The sequence below is a fragment of the Apium graveolens genome, chromosome 5, assembly GCF_009905375.1.
Source record: "Apium graveolens cultivar Ventura chromosome 5, ASM990537v1, whole genome shotgun sequence".
Classification (NCBI taxonomy): domain Eukaryota; kingdom Viridiplantae; phylum Streptophyta; class Magnoliopsida; order Apiales; family Apiaceae; genus Apium; species Apium graveolens.
The window spans coordinates 262398862-262418968 of NC_133651.1; positions in this window are offsets into that span (position 1 = coordinate 262398862).

A 20107-nucleotide genomic window follows, 5' to 3' on the forward strand; every position below is an offset into this window, starting at 1 on the left:
TGTTCTTTATGGTTAGCTTATTCAACTCTCGATAGTCGATGCACAGCCTCATGCTCCCATCCTTCTTCTTAACAAATAACACTGGTGCTCCCCACGGAGACATACTGGGTCTTATCATACCCTTATCCAAAAGTTCCTGCAATTGGGTAGCTAATTCCTTCATTTCTAATGGGGCTAACCGGTAAGGTGCTTTTGAAACTAGCGCCGTCCCTGGGGCCAACTCAATATCGGGTGGTAATCCCGGAAGGTCTTGTGGGAATACGTCTTCAAATTCGTTGACTACCGGAATATCTTGTAAGTTGGGCACCTCCTTCCGCGTGTCCATCATATAGGCTAGGTAACCTCATTTCCTTTTCGTAGCATCCTTCTGGCCTGGGCCATAGTCAAAAATTTATGCGTCTGCCTCTTTCCTCTAAATATGACTTCTTTCTTTCCTGGGATATTTAACTTAACTTTCTTCCCCTTACAGTCTATCTGAGCATCATTGCTAGATAGCCAGTCCATTCCCAAAATTACATCAAACTCCCCTAATTTAAAAGGAATCAGATCAACACTAAAAGATTGTTCCCCTATGCCTAACTCACAGGTGGGGTGAATCTGGTTAACAAGAATGATTTCATGATTGGCTATTTCTACTTGTAAGGGTTCTATCAAGGGTTCAGCCTTAAGTCTTAATTTAAGCGCAAGGTCCTTTGATATCAAAGATTTAGTTGCTCCCGAATCAAATAAAACGTTTGCACTGATTGAATTTAGAGAAAGGGTACCTGCTATCATATCTGAGTCTTTCATAGCATCCTGGACTGTCATGTTGAAAGTCCTCGCAGTAGGTGGCTTATTGGAGGCAGCCCTGCTGGCTCCTGAAACTGCTGGTTTGTTCATTGGGCATTCCTTCTTCCAATGACCCGGGCGTCCACACTGATGACAAGTGGTGGTTGGAATGACAATAGGGGCTGACGAAGGGCATTTGTGGGAATAGTGGCCCACTTGCCCACACTTAAAGCAGGTTACTGGCTTTCCCTTACATTCCCCAGAATGCATCCTTCCGCAAGTGTTACAGGCTGGCAATGGGGGTCGAGACTGGTTGGAATAGGACATTCTTGACTTCTGGCCGCTCTGGCTCACATTCACACTCATTAACCGCTTAAACCCAGTGTTCTTTCCCGGTAGGGACACTGCTCCTCGATTAAATCTAGTTGGGAAGCTCCTTCCTGCGGAACCTCCACCCATGCTCATGCTTTTCCTCTTTATTCCCTTCTTCTCTCTTTCCTTCTGCATCTGTTCACTTCTGGCTTCTACAATTGTTGCCTTTTGCACCAGAGTGGCATAATCCGTAAGCTCAAGGATTGCCACCCTATTCTGAATCCACGGTTTCAGTCCCTGCTAAAACCTCCTAGCTTTCTTTTCCTCGGTGCTCACAAATTCCGGCACAAACCTTGATAACTCAGTAAATTTCACTTCGTACTCTGCTACAGATAAGTTATTCTGCTTTAGCTCCAAGAACTTGAGCTCCATCTGGTTTTCCATAAACCTCGGGAAATATTTTCCCAGAAACAACTGACTGAATCTCTCCCATGTTATAATAGCATCTGTCTCCATGTTTTTCTTGGCCTCCCACCAGTAGTTAGCCGCTCCTTTCAGAAGGTAGATGGCAAATACAGTCTTCTGTGCCTCATCGATACTCAGAATCTCAAAGGATTTCTCCATTTCCTTTAATGATGCTCTTGCTTCAACTGGGTCGGCTGATCCGTGGAACTCAGGGGGCTTAAGGGACTTAAAATCCCTGAAAGAGTTTGCCACAGCATTGTTATTTCCTTGAGGGGGTGGGTTGGGTTGACGTTCCAAGTTCTGCCTTAGTAGTTGCATGAACTGGCCCATGAGATCCATGCCTGGGTTTGGTATTGGTTGCTCAACCTCAGTTTCTCCTTCCTCAGCCTCTATCTCAAATCCCTCAACATCATATGTTTCCTCCTCCTCTTCATACAGGGAGTCATCCTGTTCAACATAATCCTCGTCTTCCTCTTCACTGTGTTCCTGGTTCCTATCGTCCTGGTTATGGCTTCCCTGGTCCTCAGATCCAGGGTTCGCCCTAGTTCCAATCTTTCTTGGCGGCATGATACTGATAATAAAAGAAATTATTGGGAAAAAATCAACGTTAGGTCACAATCATACTCAACATTGTGCCTTGCGCAGCTCTATAATGGGGAGAATGTATCTCACAATTCTATTATTTTATGATAGTTCTAATAAGAAGTGCAGTAATAATAATGATAAAAACAATGATCTCGTCACTAAGGAACTGAACTGAAAGGAAACAAATATATACATAATACGAGAAATACATAGTTGATCTGGTCAAAAGTACAACAGTGCTACAGCCATCTGCCTCAAAAGTGATACACAAGAGTCTATCTGTCTAGTCAGAAAAAGGGATGCTATATAAATTGGCTCATACTAAGGCCTCGACTAACTAGACAACTAGACTATCCCATCGTCAGTCCAGAATCACACACCGAAGCGGGTCAGCTCCCATACCCCTTCCATCGCATGGCGGAAGATATAGTCGGCCTGCCGCCTGGAGATCCTACCATGTCTGACCCCCTGGAGCGATCTGAGTCTCGCTCGGGACGTGAGCTCTATCCCCGTCAGCTCCCTCCTCAAGGATCGGGGTATAGCAGCCCTAGTCTCATAAGCTCGGGTACGCCTACCCGCCCTCTCCGCATCCAACTCCCTCCTGGCCTCATCCAGCCGGGCCTCAGCAACAACCACTCGGGTCCTCAGTACATCCTGAACATAGCCGTGGGCTAACAAAGACCGCCTATGGGCAGGGTCGAGAGGTGGTGAATCCGGAGACGCTGGGGGTGCCTCCTCGGTGTGCCTAGGCTCGGAAGTATGGGTCTCTGAGCTATCATCATATGGGCTCCAGGATAGTGGTGGAGGGGTAGGAGCTCTGACCACCGGGAGTGTGGGTAAAGGGGTACCAGTGTACACTACCATAGCTCCGACACGCTCCTCAGCCACTGGGACCTCATCCGGGTCCTCCTCATCTAAAATAGCAACAACCTCTGTCTCTGACTCCTCTGAGGGGTCCTCCTCATCCTCCTCCATCTCAGGCTCCTCCTGATCCTCGGCATCTAGCAGTGCCTCATCATGCTCACGCTCGAACATCTCAGGGTCCTCTATCTCAAATGCCTACACATTAAACGAGCTAAGTTACTATCATGATACTTATAAGGGTTCCCGTAAGGGTTTTAACTGTCAGTGCTACTTTAAGTAGTCCGACCATGAACTTGGCAAGAGTTCTTATTATCTTTGTGAGTTTATTATTACATCGTCGCATCATCTCTGAGGTTTATAACGCTTAGTTCTGATACCATTTCTGTAACACCCCCAGATCCGGGGTCAGGGATCCGGGTCGTCACGGTCTTTCTTTCCACAATATCACTTCACTTAATTAATAATAAATAACCTTATACTGTGACCCCACACTAACATACACCACAACCCGTTATAGTCTCAGAGATGAAATTGAAATAAGTACAAGTCCTTGAATCCCTATCATTGGTTGCAACTTTTTGTATAGTCATTATGAATTTTTGAGTAAATAAAAATTCAAGGAGTGGAAGAATCACAAAAGTCTAGGATCTTGATTTGTTCGTTAATCAGAAGGCTCTGATACCAATTGTTAGGTCCCAATATGTTTGTAGAAGGGGGGGTTGAATACAAACTATACGGTTTAATCGAATAAAATACGGAATAAAAAAGTGAAATAAAATTCAAGTTAAATAAAACTATTATTAAACTTGAAAGGTGTTACAACAACGGTATCGTTTACAAGGGATTAATCTCAAATAAATTATTCCAAATCTAGAATAAATTCGACATGAACTTTTTCTATTTTTGAAATAAAAAGATCAAATGCTAGAAGCAATTTGAGATTAAGTTTTAGGGATTTTGATCCGCTAGATAGTTACACAACAACAAGATAATGATTTCTAGTGGTTTGAATTTAACATTAATGAATAGAAATTAATAGGCTCGAAATGCAGTTGAAAGAGATGAAATGCTTCTGCTGTTTGTTCTTCAGGTTGTTGTTCTGTTATTAGTGAGCTTCTGTCTGTGTTTTTCTTTTATATTCATTCAACAGAAATTCACTGAATTGGCAAGACAATTCGTTGAGCTAGCAAGACAATCCCAACAGCTGGTAGAACTTTCGGTATGACAAATGAATGAACTAGCAAGACAATCCCAACAGCTGGTAGGACTTCCAGTAAGACAATTAAATGAACTGGCATGACTTTCGGTATGACTATTGATTGTCATACCGATTGTCATACTAGTACAAAATATTGTCTTGCTTAATTAATATTGAATTTAAATTCAAAATCAATTCTGAAAATGCATAATATTAATTCAGAATTAATTAATCAATTAATCCAATTAATCAATAAATTAATCTTTGCAGATATAATTTATTTTCTTAATTAAATTATACGACTTAATTAATTAATAGAGAATTAATATTACTCTTGAACATCAACCATTCTTCTGAAAATCTTCTGATAATTATGAATAAATTCCACACTTCAATGTTGACACTTGATGTACTGTCTGGTTCATGAGTGACTAACTTCCATGACGTTTCTTCATGTCTTGACTTTAATAACTTGATTTTCTTCAGATTAAATCCCTGTAAATATTTGATACCCTGACGAGATCTCTATCACTTGATTAAATACACAATCTTGATTTATATCACTGAGGCTTGATCAATTTCTCGAGCTTCTTCTAGTGAATTAAGTCATCAAGTCTGTAGATGAACAATGTTACTTAATCCTTTGACATATGTTACTTAGTGAGATCTCTTTGACGATAGAACCACTATTTACTTGTTACATCCTTATTTGAGTTGAGTTAAATCCTCGAATAAACAAATAGGCTATGACATATGCCTTTCAATCTCCCCCTATTTGTTTGTTAGATAATAACAACAAATACCTATAGGATAACTCAACTAACAAATAAGAAAAAGATATAAACAGTAATGCAAAGTAAATAGCAGAAAAGTTCTGGATTATATTTAACATTTTCCTGATTCCAAAAGAAATTTACAAGTGAATACAAGATAAATGTTCCTCTAGACTGAACATATGACTACATTTGTCTATCTTGATTCATAAAGCTCTAAGCATATTACATTAAGTTGAGCTAATTGAATTCAGTTATCTTCCCTTCCGAATTCACCTTCTTCCAAATCTTGAAGCAGCTCCTTGTCAAAGACACGATCCTTTTCTGAAGTGAAGCTGGCTGGTCTAACTGGTTGAACACCAACTGACTTCAGCTTATTCTTAAACTGATTATACCATTTAATGTTGTTTTCACAATAAGCTTGAATCAGATCAGCAGCTTTAGTTTTCAACTCAGATGAGTATCCGGCAGTTCTTAAGTGATGTTCCATCCAGACAAGATGCTTAGCAGAGTAGTCTTTAAGAGATTGTGAATCGAGCTGGCAGATTTGAAGACAATCCGACTTAAAGAATCTTACTTGAAAGGGCAAGTTGACCACTTGAGGACTAGCCCTATTAGCAAACTCTTTTAGCCTTTCACGAAGGACTTCATTCAATTCTGAGCTTCTTTTGACTTTGTTGAGGAGAACCCGAATCTCTGATAAAGAACGATTCTCAAACAGATGAAGTGATACCTTGAAAGATCCTTCACTCTGACAATATACAAATATGCTCATTTCATTTAGAGATCTGTCAAAAGCAGCTGTGATCCTTGAGATTTCAGTCTTGATAGCACTCATGTACACATCATTGTTTGGATTAGAAATTTCCAGCCTGTCGAGAAGATGTAGAAACTCCCTACCATTATTTGTACCCAGTTGAGGTATATCAATAACTCTTCTTGCTTCATCCCATTTTTCACCAATCTTTAGTTTGACATCTCTTCTTCTTTCTTTAGCTTTAATGTCATGAATACGTAGCTTTTCAAGAGTTTCTGTTCGTTGGATGCCTTTCCTCATGTCAATGATCTGAGATATCTTTTTAAGTTCAGCTTCTTTTCTCTTCAACTCTGACTGCTGCTGCTGAAACTATTTCTCAAAAACAAGATCTGCTTGAGCTTCCTCTTCCCATTCTTCAAAATTACTTTCCTCCTCAGCTTCAAAGAAACCATCTTTATCTTCCAAGACTGGTTCAGTGGGAACGTCAAAACTATCAAAGTCATCTTGTTCTCCACTATAGTAGACATCATCAGCCTTCCTTGTGTCTCCAGCAGAAGAATTTTTTTCTTTACCCTTTCCACTTCTCCCTTGCTTCTCCCCCTTAGTTGAGGAATCCTCTATAGATTTTCCTTTAGACCCTCCCTGACCTCCATTACCTCCAGAGCCTGAGCCTCCACCAGAAGGCCCTTCAAAGAAAGTCCATTGTTCTTCATTAGGGCAGTGAGAATTTTTTATCATGAAATACAAGTGCTTAATCCCTTCATTGAGATGTTCCATGTCCTTTTCTATCTTCACGAATCTGGAAGAGTCTAGTGAATGATTCATTTCAACCAGGTCTTCAAGAGAATTCATTCTAGTATGGAGAGAGCATAAGTTTGCAATATCGCCGGCTGATAAAGTTGGAGATTCCTGAATGGAATTAATCTTTGGTATCACAGTGGTCTTGAAATCTGAGATATCATTTCTAATGAATGCCAGCTGATTGTTGACAGAGGTGGAAGAAGAAGACCGTTCAACCACTTGTGCTTTGAATGTTTGAGCCTCAGCCTGACTTTTAGCAAGTTGTTCTTTCAGAGCAGCAATTTGAGCAAACAGATTTTCAGTGTTTGTGTCTGTGTGTGCGCTCACCTGAATATATCTCCTGTTTGGTTCACTCAACTTACGTGCTTGTGTTTCTCTCAATATAAGTGCTCGTGAGGAGCCATCCTGTAGCTGGTCTTCTGTACCTGCAATTAAAATCACCCTAGCCTCTTCAAGAGAGGTCAGTGGTGGTGCAATGGGAATTCGCGAGACCCGATCCTCAGTCAAACCTATCTTTTCATGTGAAATAGATGTCTGAATTACTTCAGGGATAGATTGACCGAGTTGCCCTCCAGTTTCTCCAGATAAATCTGCTAGTGGAGAATCCCGTGAGGGAGCCAGAGGTGTTGGATCTGGGAGGGGAGAAAATGACTCTATTAGAGGTGGCTGAGAGTCAGATTTTCCCTCAGAAGCATGTGATTGCTCTTCTGCCGTAACTATGGCAGGCACTGTAACCGACTCAATGTGCACTCCTCTCTCCGTGTCCTGAGTATCATCTATTGGTCTGTATGCTTCCATTGTGAGTAATGGAAGTGTGCTTGACTCAGTACAAGATGCCATGGCCCTATGGCGAATTTTAATAGATCCATCCTGTTGAGAGAATGTCTCTAGTAACTGTTCATTGGCCATTTCAAAGTCCATGTCCTGTTGGGAGGACAAAGATGGGCTTTCAGATGCCTCAGTAAGTGTTCTTCTTTTCTTGGGAGGAGGCAGAGCTGAGGGTTCATTCACATCCAGAAACACACTATTTCCTACTAACATTCTCGGTAACATTTTAGACAGTGGGGGAGAGTTTGAGACAGGTTGTGACTCTGTGTTTGGCTCTATGACATGGGATTGAAGCCGCGGTTCTACAACTTCATGGTCAGCCCTATTAACCACTGGGGGTCTTTCAACAGAAGTAGGAATAGTTTGAGAGTGAGGAATTATTACCTGTAGTGGAAGAGCATCAGATGTTTGTGCCTGGGTGGCTTGAACCACTGGAGGTTGAGCTTGCTGTTCATGACCGTGAAGATTGAAAATTGGTAAAGGAATGAAAGTGGCCATGAAAGCAGATACAAGTACTGAAACTTGCATGAATTTGAAGGTTGTGTCTTGGCGTGTGTAGATCTTTTTGCTTACCGGAGGAGGTTCAGCTACTGATGAGTTAGCAAAAAGAGCCTTATGCTTAGGTGTGAGAAGATGTTCTACTATAAGCATAAGAAAACGAGCGTAGTAGCACGAAACCCTACGATTCGTAGAATGATCACGCAAAGCTGTAGTGAGACATTTCAGAAGAATGGGTAAAAGTAGTTTGCCAAAATTGATCCTTTGATTGAAAACAACCGCAAGACCAATATACTGCAGAGTGGAAGTGATGTTGGGAATGTTGGATTTAGTGTAGTTGGCAAACACTTTAGAAAGTGTATCGAAGAAAATATCTCATTCAGAAACCAAATTGAATTTAGACAGCTTGGTTAAATTAATCACCCCCTGATAGTGAATGGCATGGAAAAAATTTGAAATCTCATTTTCAGAGGGTAAATTACAGAAATTGTCCATTGGAAAATTTAACGCTCGATTGATGACTGTTTCATCAACTACATACTGTGTGTTTGCCACAGTGAATGAAAAAGATTTAGAATCATCGGCCACAGTAGAGGTTGTGCAAATCAGTCTAAGCAGATCGACATTTAATAGCACATTTGATTTAATAGCAGAATTAACAATCGAATGGTCATTTAAAAATCTAATCCACGACTTAAATTTTTCCACATCACACTTTTCTGGATTAAAATAACCAACATGATTATGCGAGACAATTTGGAAATTGAGAGCCATTAAAAATATAATAAAACACACACTTTCAGAATTTTAAGATATAAAGAAAATTTGAATTAAAAAAAAATTAATAATTCGAATTAAATCAATTATATCCAAAAAATTTAGAAAGAAATGTATCTCGTTAATGTTCTTAACTCACAAAATTAGATTCGCAATCTCACAAGACACAAAACCAAATTGAAATACCAAAAAAAAACTGATTTGAGAAAGAAAAAAAAATGAAGTGAAATAGTAAAAAAAATTGGCAGCACTTCCTCACTGTATGTATACACATGAATATGTATATATACCAGTTAAGTGTGCTGTAAAAAAACTCGAGCAAGAGGAACAATGGTAATTGTTGGATAATCGAAGAGAGAGAGAAAACAAACAGCGGTTAGAAGAAGGAAGAAAATGAGGAGGCTGTTGAAAATGATTTTAAAACTATTAACAGAATAGCCTAAGTACTACAACTGGTATGACAATCCGGGATTGTCATACCGATTGTCATACCAGGCAAACGGATGGATTTTTTTAAAGAAAATAAAAATAACTGGTATGATAATCTGATAGTCATACCGATTGTCATACCAGTATAAAATACATGAATTTAACCGAATAAACTAGAAAGACAATCGATAGTCATACCGATTGTCATTCTAGTACAAAATAAAAAGAAATATATATATGATATAAATTTTATTACTGGCAAGACTATTGATAGTCATACCGATTGTCTTGCCAGTATAAAATTATACTGAAAATATAAATTAAACATATATAAACTGGAATGACTTTCAGCAAGACAATTTCAAAAGTCTTGCTGATAGGGATAAATAAGTCCTGATTTTATAATTAATGTGCTGCTAGGCCCAATAATAAGATGTATAATATTCAGACCAGAAAGGTTAAGCCTGATGGACCAGATCAGGCCTGGTGGAATAAAAAAGGCCCAAAAGCCCTGATTATTAATTAATTTCGTAATTAATTAATAAGGGAAAAATCAGTTATTGAGAAGAGTCCCGATAAGGATATAAATCCTTATAGATTAGCCTCAAGGGGACCTAAAAGGATAAGGAATCAGCTTCCTACTTCCTAGGACTCCTAAGTCTATCCTAATTCAGAGACTTGCCCACCAAGTCTCCTATACCAAGTCCAATTCAAGGACCACCAACATCTATATAAGGGGTCTCACCCCACAAATCAGAACTACGTTTTTTGACTTGATCCTTGGCAATCAGCAAGGTACGTAGGCATCTTGTTAAGGCAGATTGAGTCACGAAACACAAGAGCAGTCAAATCGAGCCTTGGAGCTCACGTTCCTTAGTATTAAATACAGCAATTATATATAGTAGTTTTAATCCATAACATTTGGCGCCGTCTATGGGAATTACGGAACAACAACCATGGCGAGAACACGGAGAACAACCAGCACTCTGGAGGAGGGAACACCATCAGGGACAACCCAGGTGATTTCATCAACCGTGGAGGTTCCTCCCCATTCAACTTATGCATCTACTCAGGGGGAAGCCCAGACAGGGGCAACTCATCCTCAGCCACAAGGGACAACTCCCCCGACTATTCAAGGTACGAATCCTCAAGTTCAACAAATACATATACCTGTGAATTCTCGACCCGTCAGGTATGAATATTCAACTATTGTTACTACTAACCCCCCTTATGGGATGCCCCTTCACCCTGAGGTTGGAGGAAGTGGATATGCTGGGCGAAGCGAAGCACGAGGGCGGTCGCCCCCCTATATACGAGGTTTGGATCCTATCCCTGAAGATCGGGAATTTTCTGGTCCATACACTGAGAGAGACTCCGAATCTTCGGATGATGAAGTGTCCCCGAGAAGGAGGCGTCCTGGAAAAGAGCCAATGGCCGATGGAAGGCAACGCCCCCAAAGCACCCCAGGGGCGACTCCCCAAGAAGTGCAGGAAAAGATCAGGGCTCATGAGGCTGAAATCCAAAGGCTGAGGCATGATTTGGAGGCTCACCAAGCCACCAGACCCCACATACCTCCTAGGGGGAGAAATCCTCCTCCTATCATAGACCTGGATGGTCCGGTAAGAAGAAGGGCTGCTGTCCCAAGAACTGATCCAAGCAATCTCCTTCCCCTTGGAGATCCTGATGATCCAACTCCACCCTTCACAGAAGAGATAATGAATGCCCATATCTCAAGGAAATTCAAGATGCCCATTATCAAAGCCTATGATGGCACGGGAGACCCCGCTAATCATGTTAGGACATTCTCTAATGCACTGCTGCTGCAACCCGTGAATGATGCTATAAAATGTCGGGCCTTCCCTCAAACCCTGTCGGGTATGGCTCAAAGATGGTACAGTCGCCTACCCCCAAATTCTATTGGATCATTCAGAGAATTAAGTCAGGCTTTTATTAAGCAATTCATCAGTGGAAGAGTCCATGAGAAAAGTTCAGCATCTCTTATGAGTCTTGTGCAGGGAGCTAAAGAATCCTTAAGAGATTACCTAAATCGTTTTACAAAGGAGGCTTTAAAAGTCCCAGACCTTGATGATAAGGTAGCCATGATAGCACTGCAACAAGGAACTAGGGATGAGTTTTTCAAGATGTCTTTGGCCAAACGACCCCCTGAGAGCATGTTGCAGCTCCAAGAGAGGGCAGGGAAGTATATCAAGGTTGAAGAAAGTATGAGGAAGACCGTAGTAAGTAATGAGCCCACTGGAGGCAAGAAACGAAAAACTGATTTGGAGTATATCGCTAAGGATAAATATCCTAGAACTGAACAAAACCCTGATTCAACCCCCAAGAAGGGAGGACCTGGGCAAAAGTTCACTGAATACGCTAAGCTGAATGCTCCCAGAAGTCAGATTTTGATGGAGATTGAGAAAGACAGAGATATTCGCTGGCCTAAGCCCTTGAAGGCTGATCCCGCCAAGCTAGATAAGGGCAAGTATTGCAGGTTTCACAAAGATGTTGGCCATGACACCGATGAATGTAGGCAATTGAAAGATGAAATTGAGTTTTTGATTCGAAAAGGAAGATTGAACAAGTATACTGGAGATGGAGGGGACAGAAATAATAATGGAAGGAAGAACTTTGAAGATCGTAGGAGGGACCAAGACGATCAGGGGCGAAACCCCCAGCCTAGAGGACCAGTTATAAACACCATTTATGGAGGGCCGAGACCTCGAGGGCCTGTGATAAACACGATCTTTGGAGGTCCAACTGCTGCTGGATTGTCCAAAAATTCCAGAAAGGCATATACTAGAGATGTTATGCATATTGTTGGAGAAGCCCCGAAGAGGGCCAGGACAGAAGTAACATTGGCTTTTGATGATTCCGACCTAGAGGGTGTGAAGTTTCCCCATGACGACCCGCTGGTCATAACGCCGATAATAGGAAATAGCCCGGTTAAGAGGGTCCTTGTGGATAATGGTGCTTCTGTGGATATCTTGCTCCACGACACCTTTCTAAGGATGGGGTATAACGACTCCCAGTTGACACCAACCGACATGCCGATATATGGATTTGCTGGAGTAGAATGTCCTGTGGAAGGGATAATTAAATTGCCAACCACCATAGGTACGGAGCCAAGGCAAGCAACTCAGATGCTGGATTTCGTGGTGGTAAAGGCTAGTTCAACTTATAATGCTATCATGGGGAGAACAGGGATACATGCCTTCAAGGCAGTCCCCTCTTCCTACCATTCAGTCATGAAGTTTCCCACCCGAAACGGGATTGGAGAAGAGAGAGGAGATCAAAAAATGGCTAGAAGCTATTATGTGGCCTCTTTGAGGGCAGATGGAGTCGGGGGGCAGGTTCTTCCTATTGAAGATATGGATGTTCGAGAGAATGATGAGAATAGAGGAAGGCCAGCAGAAGAATTGGTTTCGGTTCCTTTAGATCTCAAGAATCCTGAGAGGATGACTTTCATTGGAGCTACATTAGAGGAGCCCCTTAGAGGGAAGTTAGTGAAATTTTTGCAAGAAAATAGTGATGTGTTTGCATGGTCAGCAGCTGATATGCCAGGCATAAACCCGGAGTTAATTACCCACAAGTTAAACGTGGATCCAAGCCGGAAGACAGTGAAACAAAAGAAAAGAAATTTTGCCCCGGAAAGACAAGAGGCTATAAAGCAGGAAGTGGAAAAGCTCTTAGAGGCTGGTTTCATTGAGGAGATTCAATTTCCGGAGTGGTTAGCAAACCCTGTAATGGTGAAGAAGGCTAATGGAAAGTGGAGGATGTGTATAGACTTCACCGATCTGAATGATGCATGCCCCAAAGACTGTTTTCCGCTGCCTAGAATTGATACTTTGATTGATGCCACCGCTGGACATGAGATGCTGAGTTTCATGGATGGGTTTAGCGGATACAACCAGATCAAAATGCATAAGGATGACATTCCAAAGGTATCATTTATCACTGACTTTGGCGTTTATTGTTATCTTGTTATGGCGTTTGGTCTCAAGAATGCAGGAGCCACCTATCAAAGGTTGGTGAATAAAATTTTTAAGGATCTTATTGGGAAGACTATGGAAGTCTATGTTGATGACATGCTAGTCAAGAGTCTAGTAAAGACTGATCATATAACCCATTTGAGGGAAGCTTTTGAGGTCCTGAGGTACCACAAGATGATGTTGAATCCCACGAAGTGTGCTTTCGGAGTAGGATCTGGAAAATTCTTGGGATTGATGGTCTCAAAGAGGGGAATTGAGGCTAACCCCGATAAAATAAAGGCAATCCTGGACATGGAACCCCCAAAAACTGTCAAGGATGTTCAGAAACTCACAGGAAGGGTTGCTGCGCTAGGACGATTCATCTCCAAGTCAGGAGACAAGTGCTTGTCATTCTTCAAGTCATTAAAGAACATTAAAGACTTTGTATGGAGTGAGGAAAATCAGAAGGCATTTGAAGAGTTAAAGAAGTATATGGGCCCGGCCCCGTTGTTGGCCAAGCCAGTTCTGGGTGAAGTTTTATTCTTGTACTTGGCTGTTTCAGAAAGTGCCTTGAGCGCGGTGTTGGTTAAGGAGGAACTGAAAGTCCAGAAACCCGTATACTATGTCAGCAAAATTTTGCATGGTGCTGAGTTGAATTATTCAGCCATTGAGAAATTCGCTTTAGCCTTGGTAATGGCTTCAAGAAAGCTGCGTCCTTATTTTCAAGCTCACCAAATTGAAGTGCTAACAAATCAGCCACTGAGAAATATCATTCACAGTCCCAAGGCAAGTGGGAGACTGATTAAGTGGGCAATAGAATTGGGAGAGTTCGATCTCAAGTATAAGCCACGTATGGCCATAAAAGTCCAGGCACTAGCTGACTTCGTGGTGGAATGTACCATACCCAACCAAGAAGTCGGGGGGCAGGAAGATACCACACCTCAAGACAAGGGAGTCGACGATGAGGACAAGGAGAAAGAATATTGGGTTCTCTATTTTGATGGAGCATCAAAAACAAATTCCAGTGGAGCAGGGTTGGTTTTGCAAAGCCCTGATGGATTCTTAATTGAGTATGCCATGAAGCTAGACTTCCCAACCACAAACAATGAGGCAGAGTATGAAGCCCTGATTGCTGGCCTTGGTCTAGCTGGGACACTTAGAGTCAAAAACTTAAAGGTCCGTGGAGACTCGAAGTTGATCATATCCCAGGTAAAGGGAGAATTTGAAGCAAGGGATGATACGATGACAAAGTATGTTCGCCTAGTAAGGGCTGTGATGACCCAATTTAATGAATGCCATGTTGAACACATTCCAAGGGAAGAAAATGCTAAAGCAGATGCGCTATCAAAGTTTGCTTCATCTGAGATTGAAGAAAGTTCAGGAAGTGTGTACTTCCGTGTTTTGAAGACACGAAGCATAGATGTTAAGCTTGTGGCTCCCGTAGGCTTGGGGACGTCATGGATTGATCCCATCAAGGCTCACATTCAGACCGGTTGGCTGCCAAGCGATACAATTGAGGCACGGAAGTTAACTGTTCGAGCACTAAGGTACTCTTTGATAGATGGGATTCTATATAAAAGATCTTTCGTGGTTCCTTACTTGAGGTGTCTCAGGCCCGATGAGGCACGCTTAGCTCTTGAGGAAGTGCATGGAGGTATTTGTGGGCAACACTTGGGGGGCAGGGCCTTGGCTCATAAGATAACTCGTTTAGGCTTCTATTGGCCAGAAATGATGGCTGATGCCAAAGAATATGTAAAGAAGTGTGATCGTTGTCAGAAGCATGCACCAGTCGCCAGACAACCCCCCGAGATGCTGACCTCTATCAACTCACCTATTCCCTTTGCTATGTGGGGGATAGATATTCTAGGGCCTTTTCCTATGGCCACAGCACAAAGGAAGTTTCTGATTGTAGCCATTGATTATTTCACCAAGTGGATCGAAGCCAAACCTTTGGCCAAAATCACAACTAAGCAGGTTGCACAATTCCTGTGGGAAAACATTATGTGCCGATATGGAATTCCCCGTATCCTCGTCACTGACAATGGAACACAATTCAACAACGAGGAATTCAAGAAGTATTGCGAAGAAAATGAAATTGAGTTACGGTTCACCTCTGTGGCTCACCCGCAAGCCAATGGGCAAGCGGAGGTAGCAAATCGGATAATCCTGGATGGACTAAGGAAGAGGATCAAAAAGTCAAGAAATAACTAGGTGGATGAGATACTTCCCATATTGTGGGCCTATAGGACTACCTGTAGAGTCACGAAAAATGCAACTCCTTTCATGTTGGCATATGGGGCGGAAGCAGTAGTTCCCGTGGAGATATCACATTCTTCTCCAAGGATTCAGGCTTTTGATGAAAAAGAAAATGAGGAAGGGCAGAAGTTAGCCCTGGATTTAATCGATGAAGTGCGAGATAAAGCACACGCAAAGATAGTAGAATATCAGAAAAAGGCTTCATTCTACTACAACCTAAGGGTTAAAGAGAGGTTTTTCAAACAAGGTGACCTAGTCTTGAGAAAAATAGAGGCTTCTGGTGTCGGACAGAAAGGAAAGCTTGCCCCAAATTGGGAAGGGCCGTATAGAGTCAAGAGCGTTCAGGGTAGAGGAACCTACAAGCTGGAGACTATGGATGGTTTTGAAGTCCCGAGAACCTGGCACGCACAAAACCTGAAGGTTTACTACGTGTGAGATGATCGAAGTACGATTCTCACTCGTCAGGATGGCGAGTAGGTTGAAAAGCACCTTGAAGCTTTGCTTGCTTAGGATTTATATGTTTTAGTTCTATTACGAAATTTATTAAGACTTGTGTAAGGGACGAATCCCAGACAATTTTATGAAATTCATAAGTTCTTCAAAGTATGTTTGTGGCCTAACAAATAAAAATCAAATGCATGGATGCAAGCATAAAAGGTGATAAATGAAATAGATCTGATAGATGTTACAAAAGTTTGATAAATAAAGTCTCGAAAATAAAAAAAGCCACGCAGGGCTGAAAAAGCTCTAAGGAGCTGAAGTACCCTCGGCATCCATATCATCGTCCTCTCCACTCTCGCTGGATGTCTCTGTCGTCTCGGAGGAGGAGGAAGAGCTGTCGTCCTCAGCAGGTCTGGAAGAAGACTCGGGAGGAGGAAGGAGTGGATCCTGAGGAACATGGTCTGAGACAACTACTCGGGTACGAAACCTCTGTAGCAAAGCCTCGTCATCAGGGCAGATATAGTCCGCCGGGTTAATATCAGGACAAGCCCCGTTCACGGTCCCAAGGGCCGTGTCCCAACCAGTCCTAAAAAACTCGGGAAAGACTGAATCATCCCTAATCCTCATAGATTGGGCAAACTCCTCCGAGTCCAGATAGTTGTCTATGGCCTTATCCTTATCCGCCCGAAGTACCACCAGCTCGGCGTTAGACTCTCCGAGTTCTTCCTCCTTGCGCTTGAGCTTCTTCTCCAGGGTAGCATACTTCTTCTGCTGCCTCCTGAGGGCATTATCGGCCTTATCAGAAGCCCGCTTCCATGATTCGGCTTGCCTCACAGCGCCTTGAAAGTAGGCGTTAGACTGAAACAAAACAATTAACAAAGTATAAGGCAAGAAAGTGCTACAAGAATGAGAAATAAGTTTAAAAAAGAGAAGGCATACCGAAGCCAGAGATTGGGCTCCCATGAGCTTAATCCTCTCAAGGTCAGGGGTGGCCACCACATCAGTAAAGTCCTTTGGAGTCACGCTATGGTAGGACCAATCCCAAGCATGCTTCGTGGAACCAACCACGGTATCCCCTCGGCGGAATCCCCAGAGAGGCTGAAAGGCGCCTGTAGCAGCAGCAGCAGGGGCAGCAGCAGTGATAGGAGCATTATGGCCCTCAGCTCCTTCAGTTGAAGCCTCCCCCATAGGCTCCTTATGCTTTCTCAAGAAGATAGGCTCTGTTGCCTTTCCTCGGGTGTCTAGGCCTGCTAACCGAGCTTTCTTCATCCTAGCTGTTTCCTCGACCAAGGGGACATTGTCCTCGTTAATCTCCTTAGCAGCTGAAACAAAGCAAAAGACAAAATAAGTGATGTTAATAATGCGTGAAATAAAGAAAAATTGAGAAGGGAAGAGGAATACCCTGTTGAGAAACAGAGGATAGTCCCACATGAATCAGGGAAAACTCTTCTAAAAGAGTCCAGCTGGTGGTGGTGCCATCATCCTGAGTGAGCCCATTGTAAATGATAGTTTCTTCAGGAGTTAAGTGAATGGATTTGAGGCTACCATCACTGACCTTCCCGAAGGAAGATCGAAAGAGCGTGCCCCAGTCGCCATTATCCCAATGTAACCCAACGAAACTATTCCTCCAATTTGGATTATTATCAGGAATAGAGGCGCTATTAAAGATATGTTTGCTTTTGGGCCTTTGTTTGACATAAACCCAGCCACAAATATTGGAAGAACTATTGTAACATTGAAAGACTTTCCTAAAAACGGCTACAGAAAGAGGAAAGCCCTCCCTAAGACAACAAACCATAAAACATAGAATATTCCTCCAGGCGTTTGGAGGAAGCTGACACGGGTTGATTTGTAAGTCAGCCAAAAGATGAGGGATAAAAGGATGGAAAGGGAACCTAAGCCCAGCATTAAGGGCGTCGGTGTAGATGAAGAGAGTATCGGGCCTCCAGTGGCAAGTACGGTCACCACCAGAGACTGGAACTAGTCTAAAGGGGGGAGGGACGTTATAACGAGCATTTAGTTTATTGAAATCTATGTTATGCCAAGTATTACAGTGATTAAAGGAGTCGAGATGTGCAGTGGAAGGATATTCATCCCCCCTAGTATTAATCATATCAATTAAAGACATATATGAAGAGCGGATCTCGATATCCTTACCTCGTTTTGAAGCCGAGGCTATCTTGGCCGCCCTCTCGGAACTCTTGTCAGCCATCTAGTAAAGACTGGAAAAGACTTGGGAGGAGGAAGGAGTGGATTTGAGAGAGGAGAAGATTAGGAAGTTTGAGATGAAGAGAAATGAAATGAGAGGTGTGAAGAAGCACACTCTCATCCCACCTATATATAGGAGAAATAAGGGGATTTGGGCCTCAAAAAAAAGCCCATTTGAGCCCAAAAATAAGAAGGTTCTGGAATTATCCAGAAAATCCCTGGAAAAATTGAGAGAAATTTGAATTTTTTTTGAAGATTCTGGAAGAATCCAGAATAACCTTAGAAGAATTTGGAATTTGGGCTCAGAAATGAGGCCCAATTCTAGAAAAATCTTGAAAAACCCAAGGCCCAGTACCAAGGCCCAAATACCAAAAGCCCTATTTGAGGCCCAAAATGATTTTTTCAGGCCCAGGATTAATAAAGATAGTGGGCCCCAAGGTCAGAACAGCCCAGAAAAGGGCCCAATTAGTTAAAAATACAAAACCCAGTTGAAATGGGCCCAGGTTATAAACCAAGAAAGGGGATGGCCCAAAAGAATACAGCCCAGGTTCAAGGGCCCAAATCCAAATTACAGAAATATATGCAAGAAGTTAATTCAAGACCAACTCGACCAGGAAACACAAAGGAATCCTGATCGAAACTCCTGAGGTCGAAATCTTGTCGATCAGGGCTGAAAAATAAGCTTAATTCGACCTGAATTAAGACTCATTCGACTAGAAATCAAGACAAGATCCTGGTCGAATGGATCCTGCCCGAACTTACGTCGACCTGGGCAACAAAAGGTGGCTAATTCGGTCAAATCAAGGAATTCTGACCCAAAATCCTGGCCGAAAATCGACCAGGATTCCTGATCGAATAGAACCTGCTCGAAATTCAGTCGACCAAGGCATACTGAAGGTTAATTCGACCAGGATCCTGGCCGAATGGATTCCTGGTCGAAATTTATATAAAAAAAAAGGGGGAAGGGGTGAAAATCCTGGCCGAAAATCGACCAGGATTCCTGATCGAATAGAACCTGCTCGAAATTCAGTCGACCAAGGCATACTGAAGGTTAATTCGACCAGGATCCTGACCGAATGGATTCCTGGTCGAAATTTATATAAAAAAAAAAAATCTGAAAAATTACAGAAAAATTAGGATAAATCCCAGAAATTTAGGATAAATCCCAGAAATTAAGGGAAAAATCCAGAAAATTAGGGACAAATCCAGAAATTAAGGATAAATCCCAGAAAATTAGGGAAAAATCCAGAAATTAAGGATAAATCCCAGAAATTAAGGGAAAAATCCAGAAATTTAGGATAAATCCCAGAAATTAAGGGAAAAATCCAGAAAATTAGGGAAAAATCCAGAAGATTAGGATAAATCCCAGAAATTAGGGAAAAATTCCAGAAAATTAGGGAAAAATTCCTGGAAATTAAGATAATTTCTGAATAAAAGGAAGATTCGTTGTAAATGTGTAGGTCGCTCCACACTTTATGCAAAAACGAAACCCTGTAAGGGAACGAATAGATTTAACTTCTGCGAAACCTAATCAATGTTTCCCAAAAGTTGGGGGGCAAATGATAGGGATAAATAAGTCCTGATTTTATAATTAATGGGCTGCTAGGCCCAATAATAAGATGTATAATATTCAGACCAGAAAGGTTAAGCCTGATGGACCAGATCAGGCCTGGTGGAATAAAAAAGGCCCAAAAGCCCTGATTATTAATTAATTTCGTAATTAATTAATAAGGGAAAAATCAGTTATTGAGAAGAGTCCCGATAAGGATATAAATCCTTATAGATTAGCCTCAAGGGGACCTAAAAGGATAAGGAATCAGCTTCCTACTTCCTAGGACTCCTAAGTCTATCCTAATTCAGAGACTTGCCCACCAAGTCTCCTATACCAAGTCCAATTCAAGGACCACCAACATCTATATAAGGGGTCTCACCCCACAAATCAGAACTACGTTTTTTGACTTGATCCTTGGCAATCAGCAAGGTACGTAGGCATCTTGTTAAGGCAGATTGAGTCACGAAACACAAGAGCAGTCAAATCGAGCCTTGGAGCTCACGTTCCTTAGTATTAAATACATCAATTATATATAGTAGTTTTAATCCATAACACTTGCCGATTGTCATTGCAGTTTAAAAAAAAATATAAACAGAATTTAAACGTACAGAATATATTTACAAA